This window comes from Monomorium pharaonis, chromosome 9, assembly GCF_013373865.1.
Source record: "Monomorium pharaonis isolate MP-MQ-018 chromosome 9, ASM1337386v2, whole genome shotgun sequence".
Taxonomy (NCBI): domain Eukaryota; kingdom Metazoa; phylum Arthropoda; class Insecta; order Hymenoptera; family Formicidae; genus Monomorium; species Monomorium pharaonis.
In genome coordinates, this window is record NC_050475.1 from 5392555 (window position 1) to 5412682 (window position 20128).

A 20128-nucleotide genomic window follows, 5' to 3' on the forward strand; every position below is an offset into this window, starting at 1 on the left:
AGCGACTTCCGATGGCGGATTCAACTGATTTCACTCGGTATGCGTCAGGTGCAAGCAAACGCGTCGCGTAGCACTTTTTTACAGATATATCTCAGAATGATTTATTATGCTACAAATTTTTCCGAGGGATTAGCTGGTTAGCCACAAGAAATATTTCAAAATACATGTAATTACTCATAAATATAAATAAATTCGTTGAATAATTTTTTTAAAACTTAAATAGTTAACAGACTTTATATTTCACTCAAATAAATTTTACGTTAAACAAATTATAAAATCTTAATTTATGTGAAAAATTTAATTATCAAGATATTTAGTTTAAAACATTTTCTTTAAAAACTTTCAGGAAAAAAAAGAGATTATATATTATACTATTGTAGTCACACAAGTACGTTTGCACAGTTAGTATTTAAATATATGAGATTTATGTGCAAGCGCACTGTATGAATATGATCAAAGAGATGTGATCAAAACAACGAGATAATCAAAGAGATAAATCAATAAAGGAAATATATCATATTAATGTAAATATCGAGATGTAAATTATTTTCTATTTTGCCGTACACGTGCATACTGCCGCTGCATGGCTATTAGTGTTTAGTGAAATTGGTGCACGGGTGAATGCTCGATGTACGATATTAGACGATACCACTGTGTATGCAGGGTCCAATATTGCACGTGAAGCACTCATCCGTGAACCACTATGTATATATGGTCTAATATTGCACGTGGCATATTCGTCCATGCACCAACATCAATCACGCCATCAATTGAACTCTAAAATTGATAACTTCCCACCTAATCGCATTTTTTGTTATACGGCAAAAAAAATACATTTATGTATTTTTTTATAATTAATTTCAAATAAGAAATGTATACATGTAATTATAACAACCTTACGATTATTTATTAGAGAGAGAGAGAGAGAGAGAGAGTGTGTGCGTGTGTGTGTGAAAAGTTAAATTGCACGTTTTACGCGCGGCACGTGCCGACAGTGCCGAGTCACAGCGGTGGAATTATGCCGACACAAAGTACAGTCACATCCTGCATGTCCTCCTACCGACACACGAAGTCCCACGAGGAATTTTTCCATGAAGTAATCCCAGTTACGTCGCGCGATAAGATCCAACTGGAAGAATATACGACGGCGTAAAGTAAGCGAGCCGGCCAGAAGCCCGGGCCCGGAAGATTCATTTAAGGCTTATGAAGAAGTCTACCCTTCTTCCGTGAGAGTCTCACCGTTCCAGCCATTCCCAGCCACCCCCCGGCCCTTCGAAAACTCTCCCATTCTTGAACTATCGTTCGTCCTCGCGCGAGAGTACAGTGGTATAATGGAGGGCCATCGCCGCCCTGGTGAAAGTTCACCGGCGAAAAGTTCGGATATTTTATTCGGCGCCCGGAATAACTTTTAATATCTCGGTTCTAGGTTTATACCGGAAGAGAGGGCGAGAGGACGGAGAATGCGAGAGAAGCGTGAGAGAGGGCTGGGTTACAGTTGAAAGGAAGGCGGAGAGAATGAGAGGTAAAGAGAGAGGTAGAGAGAGAGAGAGAGAGTAACTCTCGCGACTTTTTAACGTCGGCGGACTGACGTCGCGCTTCGCCGAGCTTTGTAGACTTTTAATGAAGAGTTCGGGCTCGCTTATTGGTTTCAGCGAGCGGTGACGGCGCGGCGGCGGGAAACCGTTCGCGGGCGTTCACGCGTTTTATTACTTACCTTTTCCGCGCAAGACCGCGGATATTTTTTGAGTAGACGAGAATCGCCGTCGACGACGCGTTGCCGCGTCGCGAAAGACGGAATATTATACAATTGAAATGTTAACTAGTTCGAAACTCGGCCCGCACTGCCAGGGTTACTTCCTTGTGGTGGCAAGTTTCGCGGAGTTCACGCAGGCAGTAAATTGTATGTACGCGATACATTGTACCGTGGTCCCTTGAGCGCGGTATTGTCCGAAGTTATCTGAAGTTGTCCGAAGAATTTCCGCGATGCTACCGATTTTTATCGTATACATATAATACGTACACTAATGAATACGTCAGAAAGGCGCTTGTTCGTTTTTTTTTTTTCAAAGATATCGGAATGATTTTTTTTAAGTCATGCCAAAGTTATTTTACTATATTTTCTCTTGCTAAAGGTACAAACTTCTTATGTTCGTATAATTTAAATTTTATGAACTGTAACTGCATTAAGACGTCGATAGTAGACATTAAAAAAAATCTTATAAAATGGCAAGATTTTGTAATAAAACTTTTGCTCGCTCAAACGGAGCATATTATTTTTTCTCGTTTGTTATTCCGTGTCTGTAAAAATGGTGTAAATCAAAACGTAATTATTTAAAGCTGTATATGTTAACAAAAATATCATTTCAAATAAATATTTCTATTAAATCTATTCTAATTTTCCCCTAGCATTGTTATAAATAACTTTAAATGTTTCTGAAATTAAAAAGAAAATTTGAAAATGTGATTATATATCTTAAAAATAAATTAGAAGTTTTTGTGCATTTTACAACTACGGAAAATATATACATATAATTGAAAGTAAATTGGGACTATTAAGATTAATTAGAGCTGCGCAAAAAAAAAACGCGCGTTGCCGCACCCGAGTTAAATATTTGCCAGATGACGGGACGGCCTGTGTCAAACTCGAGAGAGGGACAATTTAACAAATTTTGAATGTAATCACAGGCCCAAGTTTGTCGGGCTCCTTAGCCGCTGCTTAGTTACGTAGTCCGACGGCGTGTCCCAGCAAGTTCGCCTCGGCAAAGTTTCTAATCCGCAAATCGTTGCCTAATATACACGCGGCAGCCAAGGTGATGCATGTTTAAGGCGGATGGTTTACGTCGGAAACTTCGGGCTGTAATTCTTGCGCGAGAACAATGCGCGCGGCATATGGCGGTACGTAACGGGAAGGTCAAGATGTGAGGGGAATTCCATAACGTACCACGCTGTAATTTCACTAATAAAGCTAGTTATCTGACTAATTTAGAAATAATGATTAAAAAAATGGCAAACTCTTTCACATTTACATGCCACTTTTATTGCGGCATTCATATCTTTTTATTCTCGATTGCTTAAAAATTCATTAATGTTTTGCGACAAAAAAGAATACGAGTCATGATATAATGCTTATTAGAAAAAGTAATTTAAAAAAGTGTGAGGAATTCATGTACTAATACTCAACGTAAGAGAAAAAAAGAAAGTTAACGCGTGAGAGAATTAAAACTGAAAATTAATGAATATGGAAGCAGGTGACTGATTTATCAAGAGTCTTGAAACATGGAAAAGCAAAATAGAGAATTAAAATTAATACACAAAAGAATTGTATTTTAAACTAATTTAAGTAATAAATATTTTTTAAATATATTGTACTCATATCTCTAATCATATTTATGAAAAGAAATAAAGGAAATGCGTCGTATCATATTTTTAAAAGAATCTGCGCCAAGTGAGTAAGTCGAATCGTTCAATTTTCACATACTCAGAGAACTATTAATCAAAAATGTCGTCACGTCCGCTCATATATAAGTCTATTCGCAATTCCCCCCGGTCCTGCATGAAATAACGTGGAAGAAGCGCGAGCGACGAGCTTCCATGCAAATTTTACTTTCCCGCTTTTAAATTTACTCCCTTAAGTTCGCGAAGAATCGCGCTCCTTGATTTTATTGTTCCACGAGGAGCGGGTGGAAGCACCGGCGACTGGGACAAAGGAGTTGATCTTTGATGCGGCGCTCCGTTCTCTCGTCGCCTCATTCCGGGGACGGCGATATTTGCATTGCGGCCGCGAAACCGCCGTGAGATCGGAATTGCATCAAATTTCATTGGAAATGCGCATTTAAGTCTGGGCCGCCTTAAGACATAACGAAGAAGAGGAAAGGCGAGCCTGTCATTACGCAAATTTAAGGCCGGACTGTATATAAAGGAAGACCCCGCGCGAAGAAGCACGCGCTCGCACTCGCGAGTCGTAAAGAGGAGCGCCCCTGTATTAAAACGCATTAAGTCCACCTGCCGGTAGTTCCGCATAGTCCACACGTAACGGTGTTTTACTGCTGATGCTAAAAATTTAATAAGCTCATGCAAATGAGAGCCCTTATGTAAATCTGGGAAATTTCACGGCTAACCAGACCGCCCAAATCGCGGTACATATTTTTCGCGCGCATGAGATCCTTATTACGGTGATAAATTTTGTCAGTTTAGCGAAAGCTTACGGGCGAGTGACACTTTTAAGTGTGTCGCGCGTTTTTATTTAAGAAATAGAAAAAATCATTTTTAACATTTACAACAAGCAGCGTTACACCTTGACGGCTTCTTGATGTGTGAAAATAATTAGAAAGCAGCAACATAGAAGGAAAGTAACCTAATACCTAGTAATTAAAAAAATTAAGTGCGCGTCCGGAAACAAAAAACCCCACTTCGCTTAAGATACAAGGGTTCTTTAAAGAGCGGTGATATAAATGACTTTACTAATTGGAGCAATTAATCGGGCTTTTTATTACATCACGGTATTCCCACGATGTTGTACCTAAGGGCGCAACTTAGCGGGGCATAAATCACGCGAAAGAAAAATTTGACGTTAGAAAGAGGAGCAGTTCGTTGGTGTATGTACTTTATCCACGCCGACGGAGGGTAGCGGTGTTCGGAGGGAGGGAGTTCGATCTCTCTCGCGGCGCGCTGGCTAAGTTACTTGATCTGCTCTCTCTAGCCGGAGTCTCGTGATAACTTTGTGATGGCTGGATAAGGATTTTGTGCCGGATAGCTACGCGCCTCGAAGAGAAAGGGGAAAGACAGAGGGCCCGGACTTAAAGTCGAGCGAAACTTTCCAGCGTCGTGGAAACTCCGCGTTCGCGGAGGTGTTACGAAAGTCGTATATCCGCGAAATGATACCGCGCCTCTTGTTACTTCAACAACGGAACGACGGTGCCTCTTTGCGTTTATGTGCTTTACGACATGGCCGGCTATCGCGTCGCGAGTAAACACGTGTTTCGCAAGCGGAACTGGAGAATCGATTGGCCGTTTGCAACGTGAGGCAAACGATTTCGCGACCTTATGATGCGCGAGTCTCGAAATGACTACGACTCAATATCGTTTCGTTAATGCTGCACGATATGCAACAACAAATATAGTTTCTCCAGGCAATGCGGTTTTATTACCGAAATAATACGTATTATTTCGTATAAAACAGATATTACAAAAATATATCAAAATCAGTAAATATATATATGTAAATGCTTCAGTTTAGAATTATACACCTTGTTAATTTATAATTAACCGGCTATTGTATAAATTTCTTTATTCAAAGATTTTAATTGTTTATCATAAATTTAGTACTTACACAAAATGCGCAGATCAGATCACCGCATATGAAATTATTCACTCCTGTAACAAAAAATTAAATACAATTTAATGATAAAATAATACAATACATATATATTATTTTGCTAGTATTAACATAACATTTTATATCAATAAACTATGTGCAACAATAATAATTAAATAATGATATAAATTATTATAAATAACTGCATGCAGGGTTAAAAATACTTTTTCGCGCATCAGACGCATAAGAAGCGTACACAGAATGACGCGACAATTCAGTTCTATTTTTGTCGCTTGATTGCTAAAAACGGTATGACGAATTCTGTAATCGCCTTAGTTCCGTAGCGACATTTAATTGTACGGCAATGCGCTATGCAATTAAAAGGAAAAAGCGCTGCGTCACAAGGTAACCCGTGTTTAACGGGTAACGGCAATAAACGGCGCGTATATACGACAGCTACGTGTGTGGCGCGGGCTTCTTGTTTGAGCACACAGTAGACGAAAACGCGCCACGTCCGTCGGACCTTCGAAAGTTCCGAAAAAAGGAGAACGAGAACGCCGATACTCGATCTACGGACGACTGCATTCATGCCCGGTGTAGGTACATTTAGCAAGTTGGGATGACGCGGCAGCGTGCAGGACTCATTGAAAGTTGAAGTGTTGTTTCTTGTTTTACGAAGCGGAAAACTACTTAGGTGCTTAAGAGATAATTTGTCAGACGGAAGACTGGGAGGAGCTGCGCTACCGCGATTCTAACGGGACGACGAGAGGAAGCGCGTATTTCGGTGTGAGCCTCTCTCCGTATATATGTATATGTGTGTTTGTCTGTGTGTATGTATTGTGTGTGTGTGTGCGCGCTGTATCCGTTTACTCCTCGGCTGCACACTTCAATCATGCGGATCTCAGGAAATGGCGGATCGTTCTGACATCTCCGGGAAGAGGTCCGAGCATGTGTTTGTACATCCCTTTGACGCTACGTTGAGGCTTAGCTGTACACATGCAAATATTTACATTGCACTTCAATGTGTATCAAATAATTCCATTAAAAAGTGAGCTCGTCGTTAAACTCAAAGATGTGATTCGCAGAGAGACGTCCTAAGCACATAGTATAATTTAAGGATCCCGCAGTGTAATCTTATGTAATATTCATATACGTATATTTTATTAATCATTTTTATAAAGTGCACTCTTGTATAATTATACGTGTATGCATTTGAGATTCTCAAATCTTTCCGTAAAGGTAAATACGACGTTGACATTTCGTCGGGTCATTTCTGTCCGCTTGAAAGACAATTTCCTTAAACCTTCCTTAAATTTTGTTTTATGCCATTCGGTAAGCATTCATTTTGCATACGAATGACGGTGACAGAAGTCTGTCTCTCATCGGCACGTTCTAGAAGGATAAGACAGGTCCGCCGGATTGCAAGTTCTTTTGCCAAAGAAAATTACAAGTTTATACCTGTCCACAGCGGCATGCGGCTTCGCCTCGGCGTATTATTTCTGTTTTCTTGAAAATGGAAGCGGATATGTCCCGGACGGCACTCGGCAAGATTTTCATGAATATTCTTTAGCCGACACTAATGCGCTTTATAAATATGTATTAAAGCCGCGGATATCCCCGACAAATTAAGCTTTCCAGCTGCTCCGTAACCCTTCCTGTTCCTTTCAGCCGAGGCGTTACCGTCGGAAAGACGCAATTGGAATAATAATCTGCCGACGACGATCCGCATTGCGCCGATTCGTCGTGGGAGACGCTTTAATATTCCACGAATGCACGTATATTTTTCTATTTCCCGGCCGCGCTCGCTCGCGAGGTATTACGACGTTATAATTAATCCGATCCGATTATAAGCCGCGTTAATGAGAGATGCTAGCGAGTGTGACTAGAGTGCATGTATGTGCCACGACGAAAATATCGTGTGTTGCATTTTATATTAGCGCGAGCGAGTGGGTGAGCGTTCGTAAACGCGACACGGGCTTTCGCTCTCATTTGCGTTGCATGAACGTACCAGCGTAAAAAGTATAGAATGTAAATATCATGCGAAAATTATGCAAATGAGAAGTAAAATTAATCCCGATCTATGTAGCACTCGAATCGTAAATGTGAGTTCTGATTATGGTCTTAAACAACTGCGATTCCGCTGTTCATTTAGTCTACTACGAGTATCGCGATGACTAACTTAGTCATCAACTATTATTTTTGCAGATTCGTGAGTTTAATATTCTCTAAATACATCTGTATTAAAAAGTTGAACTGTATGGAAAATCTTAAGATCTAAAGTAAATAAAACGAATAATTTCTTATTATTTAGCTTACAGACTACGCAATTACAAGTTTGACAGCAGATTGTGTTTAAATATATATGCGTTATAAAAAAAGTATGTAAAATTGCATAAATAATGTGTACACATTGTACAATTTATAGTGGAATATATAAAAATTTTTATATTTTTATTTCTAATTGTGTGCAAATACATCCTTAAAATTAGATTTGCATAATTAGAGATAAAAATATTTAAAAATTTATATTTTTTCCATTATACATTGCATAATTTTACAAATATTATTTATGTCATTTTACATAATTTGTTAGTACATTAAAAAATTCGTTTCATTAGTCCATTAAGTCCCAAGAGCTCTCTATGTGCTCTTCTGTTTTGAATGCGTATAACTTGAGTCGTAATCAAAATTTTTAGATCGTATTTCGAAATAAAAAGAGTTACTCTTCCCGAAAACGTAACCGACAATGAGACGAGCTATTTAAAAAAAAAAGATCTAAAGAGTAAAAGGAAAGATAATACAAATTATAAAAATTTAAAACAGAAAAACATGTAGAATCCTTAGAATCCTGGAGAAGACAAAAAATTAAAAAATAATGATAAACCGCTAATATACTAAGATAATGTACTAAATATATCAAAATAAAAAATTGAAAAAAATTGTGACTCATTGTGATAGAATATTCTTTTTATACAATAACGGAACGGTATAAAACAAGGTATAAAATATGTACTCATAGCCACTCTTCAATGTAGGGAAATCTACCTTCTGGATATATCTATAGCCTACAATAATAATCCTACATCGTTCTATCCAACATTTGATTGCCGATCATAATGCGCACATTTTCTTCATTTCTGACTTCCGCTTTATGCACAGCGTATATAGTAGTTCGTCTTCGCGAAAAAAATACCGACTTTTCATACGGCATAAGAATAAAAATCAGTCCCGCGAGTAAAATTACATTTTTCATGCTACCGTAAAAAACTAATCAGACAAAATATAAACCAGAAAAACTGATGTACGTCGTATATCACACATAGATTTCTTGGAAATGGCCATAGATATTTACATTATTACGAAGCCATTATTAATACAACTTTCATAAAAAGATATATTTATATACTTACGATTGCATTAAATAATCGAATACAATCGCAATAGTCAGCAAATACAGATTCTATAAATTTATAGAATAATCCGCTTCGGCGAATTCTGTCAACTACGTCAAACTCGCAATCCATTTTCTGTTGCATCGATTCGGATTTAGTTAGTTACCGGTATTCGGACAGTGACACGTGTATCGTCCTACTGTCTATCACTGCCAAAAGGCGACTTGACATGGTCCCAGCTATAGACTGTTTAGTAGTCAATAAATTATGAGATATCGATGTTTTATACGTATATATATAACGTACACGAACCAAAAGCTTTAAATCATGTCTGTATTCGTTAAAAAAGTTGAAGAAAAATGAGTTATTTCATTTCAGCTTATTATCAGCAATATTTAAGCGTGTTATATATTCTGACAATGTATACCGTATATACGAAATGTCAATAAAAATCAAAATCAAGATTTGTTTTTGTTTTAATTATTTTTTAATCTTTTACATGGTCTATTTATTATTTCAATTTTTATGCAATTTACTACAATAAAATGTAAAAGTAAGCATATTTGAAGAAAATATTCAAAATATTTTCTAAATATAAAAGTTTTTTCGTAGGTAGTTGTCGCAGCGCTTTAAACAATTATCACTCATATATCATTAAAAAATTTTTTTCTCTTGTTAGATTAAGATGTCGCAGATAAAATTCTAGTGTTAACATAATGATTCCTTTCAGGCAACGTTACGTCCGAAATTGCCAAAGCGATATATAACCGCGTATAACGAAACTTCTGCACGGAAAAGTCCGCGTAAAGTTTCAGCTTTAAAACCAATTAAGCCAATATAAACTTCGGAGCTATGTGCTAGCGGTCTTCGCGAACCGCCGTTGAGCTAGTTGAAGTAACCGAAAAGGATAACTGGCATGAACTCGATGCGATAACTTTTTAAATGCTCAAGTGGCATAATCAAGCAAAACGCAGTCAGCGATCTGAATTAACAGAATTCTCTCATATGTTTAACAAATTTTCAACTCTATGTTTTAATCTCAAATTAAAATTAAACTAATAGGTAAAGATAATGATAAAATAATATAAAGTTGTTTTTAAAATTATTAAAAAATAACATCTTATTGTTAGATTAATAAAATAGGTAACACACTCAGAACAAAAATATAAATTTGTATAAATAAGATAAAAAACAAGATTTAAAAATTCATATACTTTAGTCAATAAAATAAATGATTAACAAATTATATTCGAAAACTTTTAGAAAACAATACAATTGCAAAATACAATTAAACAATTTTTTTTTAAGCAATTTCCTAATTTTTTGTATAGTACGATTATAACAGAATTCATCGTAGAAAATTGATTTTATTAGAGATAATTGATATTCATGATATCGATAAAGCTATTAATAAGTAAACCCCATTCTTGCATAAAGTGAAACATCTAACGATGCTTGTAATATGAAGTGATATATCGTTGTCTACGGTACTCGGATATCGCTTATATGAGGCTCATAAGATTTTGACGAAAGTACGCTATGCTCGATAATTGGCATCAAACGAATTACGAAGTTCTCGTGGATCGGATTTCCTATTAACGCGGCCTTCGCTGCGCTTTCCATGGACAGAATTAATTTGCCAATAGCATCAACGTCGTATAAGTAATGCAATACCGTGTCCCATGAATAATTTATGTTTTATTAACGTATTATCGGTGGTTAAATAATGTAATTGACAGACGACACATATATATAAATGTAATGCGTTTTCATTTACAGTGACAAGGTCGTTAATGAAATATAAGATACCTGTATCCCCTCCCTAAGCTTTGGAGATTTTTGTAATTTTTTGATAAACACGAAATTGAAAAATAAAGATTAGATTTAAAATACGAAACATTTCTGAAATTAAAAAAAATATATGAAATATTTTCAATTATTTATATAAGTATAATAATAAAGATTTTTTAAAAAGATAGCTTAAGGCATGTTGATTATATATATACTTAATGTGGCCCAGCTATGTATTTTTCTCTTTTTCGTAAATATTTTTAAAAAAATGCGAAATAACGTGCTTATAGAAAAAATTACATACATGTGAAAAGCTTCAACTAACTAGAGAAAGACAAGAAATACTAATCAAAAATTAAACATTAAATAAAGAAACAGAATTTTAACTTTTTTATATATTACTAAGATATATTGTGTTTTTTGTGAATATTTATATACACAATAGTTGTTTTTTTGTAAAATATTTTTAAAAAATTTGAACAAAATTAAGTTTTGAAATTAATGGCAATACGCAAAAAAGCAAAACAATAAATAAGTTGCTTCTAAACAAGAAAGCATGCAATGTTAAATCTGCATGTACAATAATTATGTAAATGCGTATTTTTGAATATTTCACTTCAATTATTTTCCTTTAAAGTATTTGCATCGTAAATTTATCAAATTGATTATTTTCAATTTGCACTGTGGTCGCTGATATGCATTGGTGAAGCTAACCGAGAAATAGATTGATTCGCGAATAATGATTGACTATAAATGATTTCCATTAAACCGCTAAAACCTCGATGGTTAAAGCAATCCAATGTTTAAAACGAATTAATAAGCTGCATGTATGGACAATGCCATAAGCAGGAAAATTCACTTTAATCAGGAATCATTTAATTAAACTGCTTCTTCATTATTGTGGTATAGTACCTTGTAAATACGCGAGCATCACACAATCATCATTATTTGCAAAAATATAACATATTTAATTCGTAATATTTAGAAATATGTTCCGGTAATAATGCGATTATAAATGCATGTAAATATATTTGCAATTTAAATCAAATACATATATTTTAAAATCGTGAAAGCCGTATGTAAAAGCATTTTTTCATTCATTTTAATTAACGCCTGTTACATATGAGTTTACTAGATTAAAACTAAAAAACCGACATAATTGCAATTTTGAATTCTTCAGTGTTTGACGTGCAAAATTCACAGAAAACAATTCCTCGGAACAAAGGTCGCGGATTTTGCAGAAAACAGTTTCATGCGTTCGATATTAAACCCTATAAAGATCAAACGCATGCCAGATAACGCGGGATTTTCATTATATCAAGCGCGTCGTTCTTTAGTATTAACAATATCGCTTGAGCACCTGCCGGTGAGAGAAGATTACCCTGATAATGCGTTTCCTCTACAAGTTTCAGCTAAGTAACATAATACGAAGTCTCTTGAGCCTAGATGTTTCCCATATGTCTTGTCATTGTCAATTAGTTGAAAGCTACAAGTTTGAAGCTTCAAATCCCCGAGTTGCACAGAAGATAAAGTGCCCCGAGGAAAATTATTTGTCGATACTGAGTATTTAAAAAAAAACAGCAAAACATGCAGTATTAATGTTTCTACAAACCGAGTGTACGATTTCAAATATCACAATATTTTAAAATTATATGTTTAAGTGCAAAAGACTACACTTTAAAAGGTAATAATTAAATTGCACAAGTCTTGTGTCATGTAAAATATAATGTATATGTAATGTCATGCAAGATAAGAAATGCAAACACGGTCAACTACGATCGTGTATGTTAATCGTAGCATGCTAAGTGGTCTTTTAATTATTTATCGATTAAAATAACCAGTTGTTATGTTTCATGTCATTCAAAAGTAGCTACGCGGACTGTGAACACACCTGGACTGCAAATTATTCGCGAGATATTTTTACGTGATGGATAAGTTTATAAAGTAAAAAATAATATGCTTGGACCATAATAATACATTGTATATAAAAAAGTTTTTTACATTTAATCCTTCTGATAACGATAAATATTACCACGGTATAAAAATTACTTTCAATAACAAAATTAGTAGCAATTGTCTTTAATGTTTAAATCATTTAATATTTATCTATAAAAGAATATACACGCGAGATACTATTATATAGGTATATGAGACATTGAAGGAAGAAAAGAAAACTTGCTGTTAAGCTTCGCCGCTCCAATGAAAGTACAGAAATTCGAACTTAAATGATATTTTTTCCTCGATTAATCAAACAACAGAGTCTTTTTACAATGTTAAATAAACATAATCGAAATATCAATGATTGCGGAGGGTAAGTGGGACTGGCGAGGGACGAAACCGAGGGCAATTTATAACGCGCACCGCGGGACCAAGTCGACTCTCTCAATCTTTGGGCACGGTTAGCTGGATTACAAATCGTTTTGGTCGCTGATGTAGGCAGGCAGCCGGTCCCGCCTGTGCACGTACGATGTTAAAGCTTGTAACCAGCCGTAGTGAGAGAACGAGGGAAGGCGGCCCGTGACTAGCAAGACGACGTCAGATGGATGCCCCCATTAATTAGCAGCCATCTTACAGCATTCGCTCGCGGCTCTGTCATTCATTCGAGTCACTCCCTCTTATTGTGGTTTATCGTTACTTCGTGGATCGCGTCCGACGAATTTGGGACTGATAGCGTGCGACAGGATTTACGCTTAATGTAATCAATAAATCAAAAATTAGGTCGCCAAAGAGAGAGCTTTGTTAATCGCACAGAGAATTTGTTGTCCTTTAAAATATTTTTTAATTTAACCGATTAGTTTTTGATTAGTTCATTTTAGATGTATTCTAAAGTAGATATTCATGTTTATTTAGAATTCACTTAACGTGATCCGATAAATCCCTTAGCAATAATAATAAATTTACTGTAATTAATACCTATGCAAATTAATATGGTACGAGGCATAAATTCGTCTCGCTAACACACAGCCTAAGGGTTAAATACGACAGTTCTAAAATTACCGGGCATCGCTTTACCGGACTATGGAATATATAATGGCCATATTAAAGCATAATCCAGGCACATCTGGATCTTTGATTGCATGCAATTTATAGCGACAGCCCGGGGTTATGCGAAATTGTTCAAGTGGGCATTTAATACAGCTAATTTCATCAGAAATTTCCATAAAACTCGAAGGAACCATCGACCACATGTTAGATATCATTACTATCAATTCCTTCGGGCAGTCTTGTGACCATCGCAGCATCTCTGACGGATATTCTTCCTCTTTTTGATAATCAAAAGTAATTACTTTGCATAACCACTAACACAACAGTGTACCGTGATCAAACTTTGCCCGCCCATATGTCGCGCAAACATGTTCCATTTAAGTCAATATCATTTCCGCTTATACACATCATCGTCCATGATATTGCCGCCATTAAAGATGCTGATCTACATGTGCTCTATACATAGTTTATTATTAATTAACCGCGTGATTTGAGATAAATTTGCATACCACAGAACGCAACATTTTGCTAATATCGATCCATAATAAACTGAAGTAAAAAGAAAACTATCAAAACTGTAAGTCACGCTACTACAAGTAATTTTTTTAAAAATAATAATTAGAATTTAATTATATTAATGAAATTTTATGCAACATGTGTTTTGACGCTTTATTTATGTCATACATATTCAGACTTGAATTAAAATATCGTTATGTGCATGAGACAATAGATAGAACTTTTAAAAACTATCAAATATATGTATATGAGAAAAAAGTAAAATGTGTTTTTATAATTATTCCAATTATCCGCATATATATATATATATAATACATATTATAAATATACATAATATATTTATATACGACAAATTGTGATTAGATTAATTCGATATTATATTTCTGAAGATAAATATGTGTAAATTTGCTCTAAAAATATTTAAAAAATTAATTATAAAAATTATAAATTATAAATGTAAAAATTAAATATAAAAATTAATTAAAAGATTACAAAATTTCGAATTCCTGGATTGCACCAATGACACATTTCAGCGACGCGCAAAATTAAATATCTTCGATTGTCGGCCAAAAAATGAAAACTGTAATCGCCGTCACTTGAATATACGTAACATGAATATTTCATTATTTCATATTCGCATTTTATACAGATTCAATTGTTTCTAGCCTATTTCCCGACTGCGTTATGTCATCGTGCATCTGTTCGCCCACGCGAATGTTTTAATTACTAGTGTGGATCGTGCTAACGAAACTTTATACGCATTCCATATTTTTTCTGCGTTCCTCGATTCACTCACAACGACGTGCCACACTTTTATCCAATCAAAATGATGTGAGCGTACAGCGACGACATGTACGTTCTAACGAAAGCTACAATATACATATGTAACATGTCTCTTCTTTCACAAGTCACGGTAGCAATTCTTTAGGAGAATACATGGTCACGCACGAGCAATTAATTCGTGTTAGATTCGCTTTGATCTATTACAGCGCGCTATCACACGGACGCGGAGTGGCGCGTAAGCCAATGGTTCACGTCGAAGATATCGGAATTCCTGTGGCCGGTCGTCTCGATAAAATTAATACCACTGTCAAACGTAATGCAATTAAAATGTAAATTCAAGCGTGAATCAGAATTTCATCTCTAATACTCGTTGGTCAACGGATTGACCAACTCGTTGGTTACTACGGATTACGTATTATTACATACATTCCCCTACTCTTTTCATACATATATCATTATTCAAATTTAACAGTATGGTCAAGCTTTAATTCTGACTACGCTCCGATATTTACTGTCAATACTAAAAATATATAGTATATGTGACGTAAACTATAGATTTTCAGTACTGGCAGTGAATAACACAACCTAAGTACGAGTTTTTTTATTGGCAAAGAGGCTTAAATATTTTTGTATTTTTCTGTAGAATTAAATATATGTATATTATAAACATATAAATATATATTATAAATAAAAAATATTTAAAGAATTTCTGAAGAAAATCGGAAATCACATTTTATGAAGCAAATATTTATTTATATTAGAAATAACGATTTTAAAAATAATTAATAGTTTTTATTTATTATCACATTAGAATAAATTAATTAAATTAAATAATATTTAATATATATTTTTAAATAATAGTGTATAAATATCGTTAGATAAGATTGTGTAAAAATATCAAATAATAATTCATAAATAGTTATTCATTGACAATTCTTCTAGTTATGTATATACATGAGAAAAACGAATAATACTTCACGCCATTGCTTCAAAATTGTATCGAAAGTTGTTTCACTATTTTTATTAAATATCGACATTTTCAAGGATTACTGTTATTCAAACATACAGTTGTTACGCGCAAGCGCACGATGAGATGATATCGATTTTAGAAGTTTATTGGGAGACGAGTGTTTGCTTGGGTAATCGATTTTTCAGATAATGGAACATTCGCTGGGTTAATATTGAATTTTACGTACTATACGAAGCAAATCTGATCCAACGAATGAAACGAAACTTATCGATAGTTTTATTGTAAAAATTGAAGTTCAATTTTCGTATGTTTCACTTCATTATTCCACAATTGTATGAATTCCTATAAATCTTTTCATTTTCATCTTATTATACATTTTACAAACTCTATTCAATATCATATCTTGAATCATAAATTTTACCGTTTTAACACATCTCAAAATGCAATAAAAATATTATATTACAAAAGATAAATTGCATTTTATTTTAATTACACATTTCCTGGAATAAACAAAATGCAAAAATGTATGCTTATATATCTATCTAATTATTGTATAGTATTACTGTATTCTCATTAGTTATAATAATATGTGTTATATTTACGTAAGAACTAAACAAGAAGTGGTAGAGTTTTATTCAGTAGCTAAAGCAGCTTTTCTAGTAAAAATATGTGTAAACATTTGCCCAGTTTTTTAAAATTAATAAATAAATTTTCAGGCTTGTTTATTAATCATTGAATAGTTTTATTTATTGTTGTGTTCATTTCAGTAAATAAGTTTAGATTTTTTGCATTTTTCGTACGCAGTAACTGCAAGCAACGTTACATCTTGATTGAAATTCTAAGTGATTTTATTATTCAGTTATCAAACAGAAGCAATATAACTGCTCAGTTCAAAAATGCATGAAACTTTTACTAGAGATTGTCAAGATTCAGAATTATCGTTGATGATTCGGTTATTAGGATAACCGCGTTTATTATTAGAAGAAAACACTGAGATATTTGCCGGTAACACAATCTGCAGTCTCAATCTCGTTAACTCGAACGGATTCTGGAGCGCCAACTGGACAGGTGAGCGACAGTCGGTCCAGTTTATCGTAGACTGCCACCCGCCCGACCTTACGCCTCACAGAAGCTCGCGTGCAGCGATAATTAAAGCTGCCGACACGGATGCGAAATGTTGAAATTGAACCGAGCCACGTGGCGAACGGAAACACGTCCTTAACGGCGTTCGTAACGGATGCGCCATCATTGCCTTGTGCGAGCTCGCGCAAAATGGATCGATTGGTTTCGTGCGCAGAATTATACCTTTCGTTAAAATTGAAGTTAAGTTTAACCTTCAACAATCAAAGTGCGGTTAAATCGGACTTTAGAAGTTTCTCAAAAAGGCCGAACAAATAGCATTATTTGTTTGCAATTAATCGCTTTCATGATTTCTTTATTAGCTCGTGTAAAAATAAAATCTTTTTATTAATTACAAATGTAAGAAATTAAAAATACAGTTAGTTTTTAGATAATATTGTAGTTATTCTCCTTAATTTATTAACATTTTTTATCATTTTCCATTACGTTATTAATTTGTAACAAACGCTTATAACGTTCTGATGTAATTAGCAAATTGGGTTAAGATAAAACAGCTTCATATCTACGAATTTAAATGCAATTTCTATCCGCAGTTACATAAAATGCAATTTTATTTACTTTGCACTTTTAATTTAAAAAATACATAATTTTGTTCGTTTTTAACTTATAAAATATAAACCATTAACATTTCCTATTTTAATCAAAATTGAATATAGATTGAACAATAACTAATATTGTTGCATTATTTAATTAATATCAGGAAGTAACTTGCAGTAGATCGTTAAGTATATAGGACAACAGTAATTGGCCATTGAAAATCTTGATCAAAATAATAAATTAAAGAATTATTAATATATAACAGAAATTATTAGCCATAATTTATTGAGCAAAAAAAGCATTTCATAGTTTTACTATTCTACTATACTACATTCTATTATATTAACACGGATTAATTTAAAATTTGAAGAAGCATTTGAAAAAGCTATTCATTCTGTTAATTCACTTCTTTTTTATCATTTAATATTGAAAATAGAAACATTACTGCAAAATGCGAATTTTGTTCGTTTCGTCCACATTGCAAAAATATTGATGTCATTATTGCGCGAGTATTTGTTTCGTGGCTAGAATTCACATTGCTAAGCGTGTCGTGCTTGTCCCAACCGCGTGGTATAATACAGCCCAACTACCCGTGCAAACACTTAACGCGATCCCAGAACGTGCGTTTGTTTAGTTACATTTCCGTCCCCGCGCCATAGTGCGATTGTAGTAGCACATGCCGGCATGTTTCTAGTGAAAATACACACGTTTGATTACACCGAGCATTAAATGTCACGCTACACGACACCCGGAGAGTTTAAAGTGTTTTACCTTAAAATTGACGAAACAAAATGTAATTGGATCTAAGGATTATTAAAATAAAATGTAAAGATAAAACAAAACTCAATGAGGAAACTACAGAAAATTATATGAAATACGAGATAACAACTTTGAAAATGTCAATGTTTTCTAATATCTATTCTCACTACAAACTTTGATCTTGCTTCAACTTTAATTCTAGAAAAAGATAAAGAGTAAGTTAAACCGAGAACAAAGTTAATTTATATTGATGGAAATAAATATAAATATATATCTAGTAAAAAATGATTGATCAAATAGATGTCCGTCAATGTCATTGATCGATCAATGTCGATTCAACTAATTATTTCTAGTGGATATCTATTGAAAGATCTACGCTAGAAATAATTAGTTAAATCGACATTGATCAATCAGTGTCATTGACTAACTTGATCGATGCCAAATTTAAACAGTGATAAGATCCGAACTTAGCGCGCTGCATGTGTTTTTATATGAAGATGTTACAAAATCCTTCGTCACTTTAAAGAACATACGAGAGTGCTGCACGTCTCGTAGATCGCGGAAATAAGTGTAATAAAACAAGTAATATAGCGCGGAGTAAGACATTCGCGTCATCGTTTCGCAGCCGCGGGAAGGGAATGTCGTGGACATTCCTAATTTCATAGAACTCTGGCTTGTGTGTAGCAGTTTCAAAGCTGTACGTTTGCAAACGACGTCGTGTCCGGTTCAGCCATTACTACTTCGGGGACAGCCGTAATGTACACTCTCCGGCAGACGGTTTGAATGTGTGGCTAAAGCCTACAAACGGCCGGTCGCGGAAAGAAAATCCTGCGAGTGAAATGCGCTTTGTCGGCAGCCGACGTAAATATATCAAGAGAGCTCGTAACCTTTTGATCTTTCACATGAAATTAAATAATTTCGTTTTGCAAGCCCCCTTGAGCGATCACGTTACACAACCTCGAGAGATTGGATTTTAAATAAATATTGAGTCCTTTGAGAAAATATATATCTCGATCGATAGCAGACTAACTGACATACAGCAGGAGAGAGAGAGAGAGAGAGAGAGCTATTCATATTTGAGCTTCCCTTCAAGATCTTCAATAAAATGAGAAAAAATAATTCTCGAGTTAGAATAATTTATAAAGTATAATTGAAAATTAATGTAATATCAAATTTATTTAACGTAACGAAAACATATAATTTTAGAAATTCAATATTGGATAAGAAATTGATTTTACAAAAAATTCGACATAAAAATTTCAAGCATACTTTCCGTCGAATAATTTTGTTTAAACGTGAATATAAAAATTATTGATTACATTTGACAGATAAAGTTAACAAAGTTAATTCAAGCGGCTTGGCCGGTGGATAATACGACGGTAATCGCCTTGCTTCCGCATACTCCGTGCATACTGAGGAGCTTCTCACTCACCGCCACGAATCGAATTAGATTTTTCAATCAACCGGATACCCGTCGCGCTGAAGGAAGAGGAAAAGAAAAAAAAAAGAAAGAAAGAATACGGAATTCCTTCCACCATCCAATATGCCACTTTACGATGCGCGCTCGCGCGCGGCTATCCTCCGGCGCGGCAATGAGTAGTTAAGGAAATGGAAACTCATCGGCTAAGGACGTGCCGCGTGAAGATGAAGAGACCAGTCTCTCTTTCTCTGCGGGCGAGAGGTGCCAGCGAGACACGCAGGAGGAATCGAGCAGGGTCGCGGTACCGCTGATGTCGCTGACCTTCTTGACGGCTACCTCTAAACCCCGACGCGAAACCAGCCAGCTTCTTCCGCGTTCGCTTGGCCATCCGTGCGTTCTTCCCGAGGTATCTATGACGCCAATCGATGACTCGATCGTAACTTTCCTACATTGACCTCTAGTATACGGTACAAGATATACGGGGGAAAAATGTACGAAAGGGGATAATATCTTTTTCCAAC

The 20128-nt window shown here is 34.9% G+C and overlaps 1 protein-coding gene across 1 annotated transcript in view; it reads right to left on the reverse strand.

Moving 5' to 3' along the window:
- The window catches only part of LOC118647253, a 164650-nt gene that overhangs the window by 102007 nt on the left and 42515 nt on the right, over positions 1 to 20128 (reverse strand). Inside the window, exon 3 of the mRNA XM_036291758.1 lies at positions 5330 to 5373. The gene's annotated coding sequence lies outside the window, so the exon portion shown is untranslated. The remainder of the gene's footprint in view (positions 1 to 5329; positions 5374 to 20128) is intronic.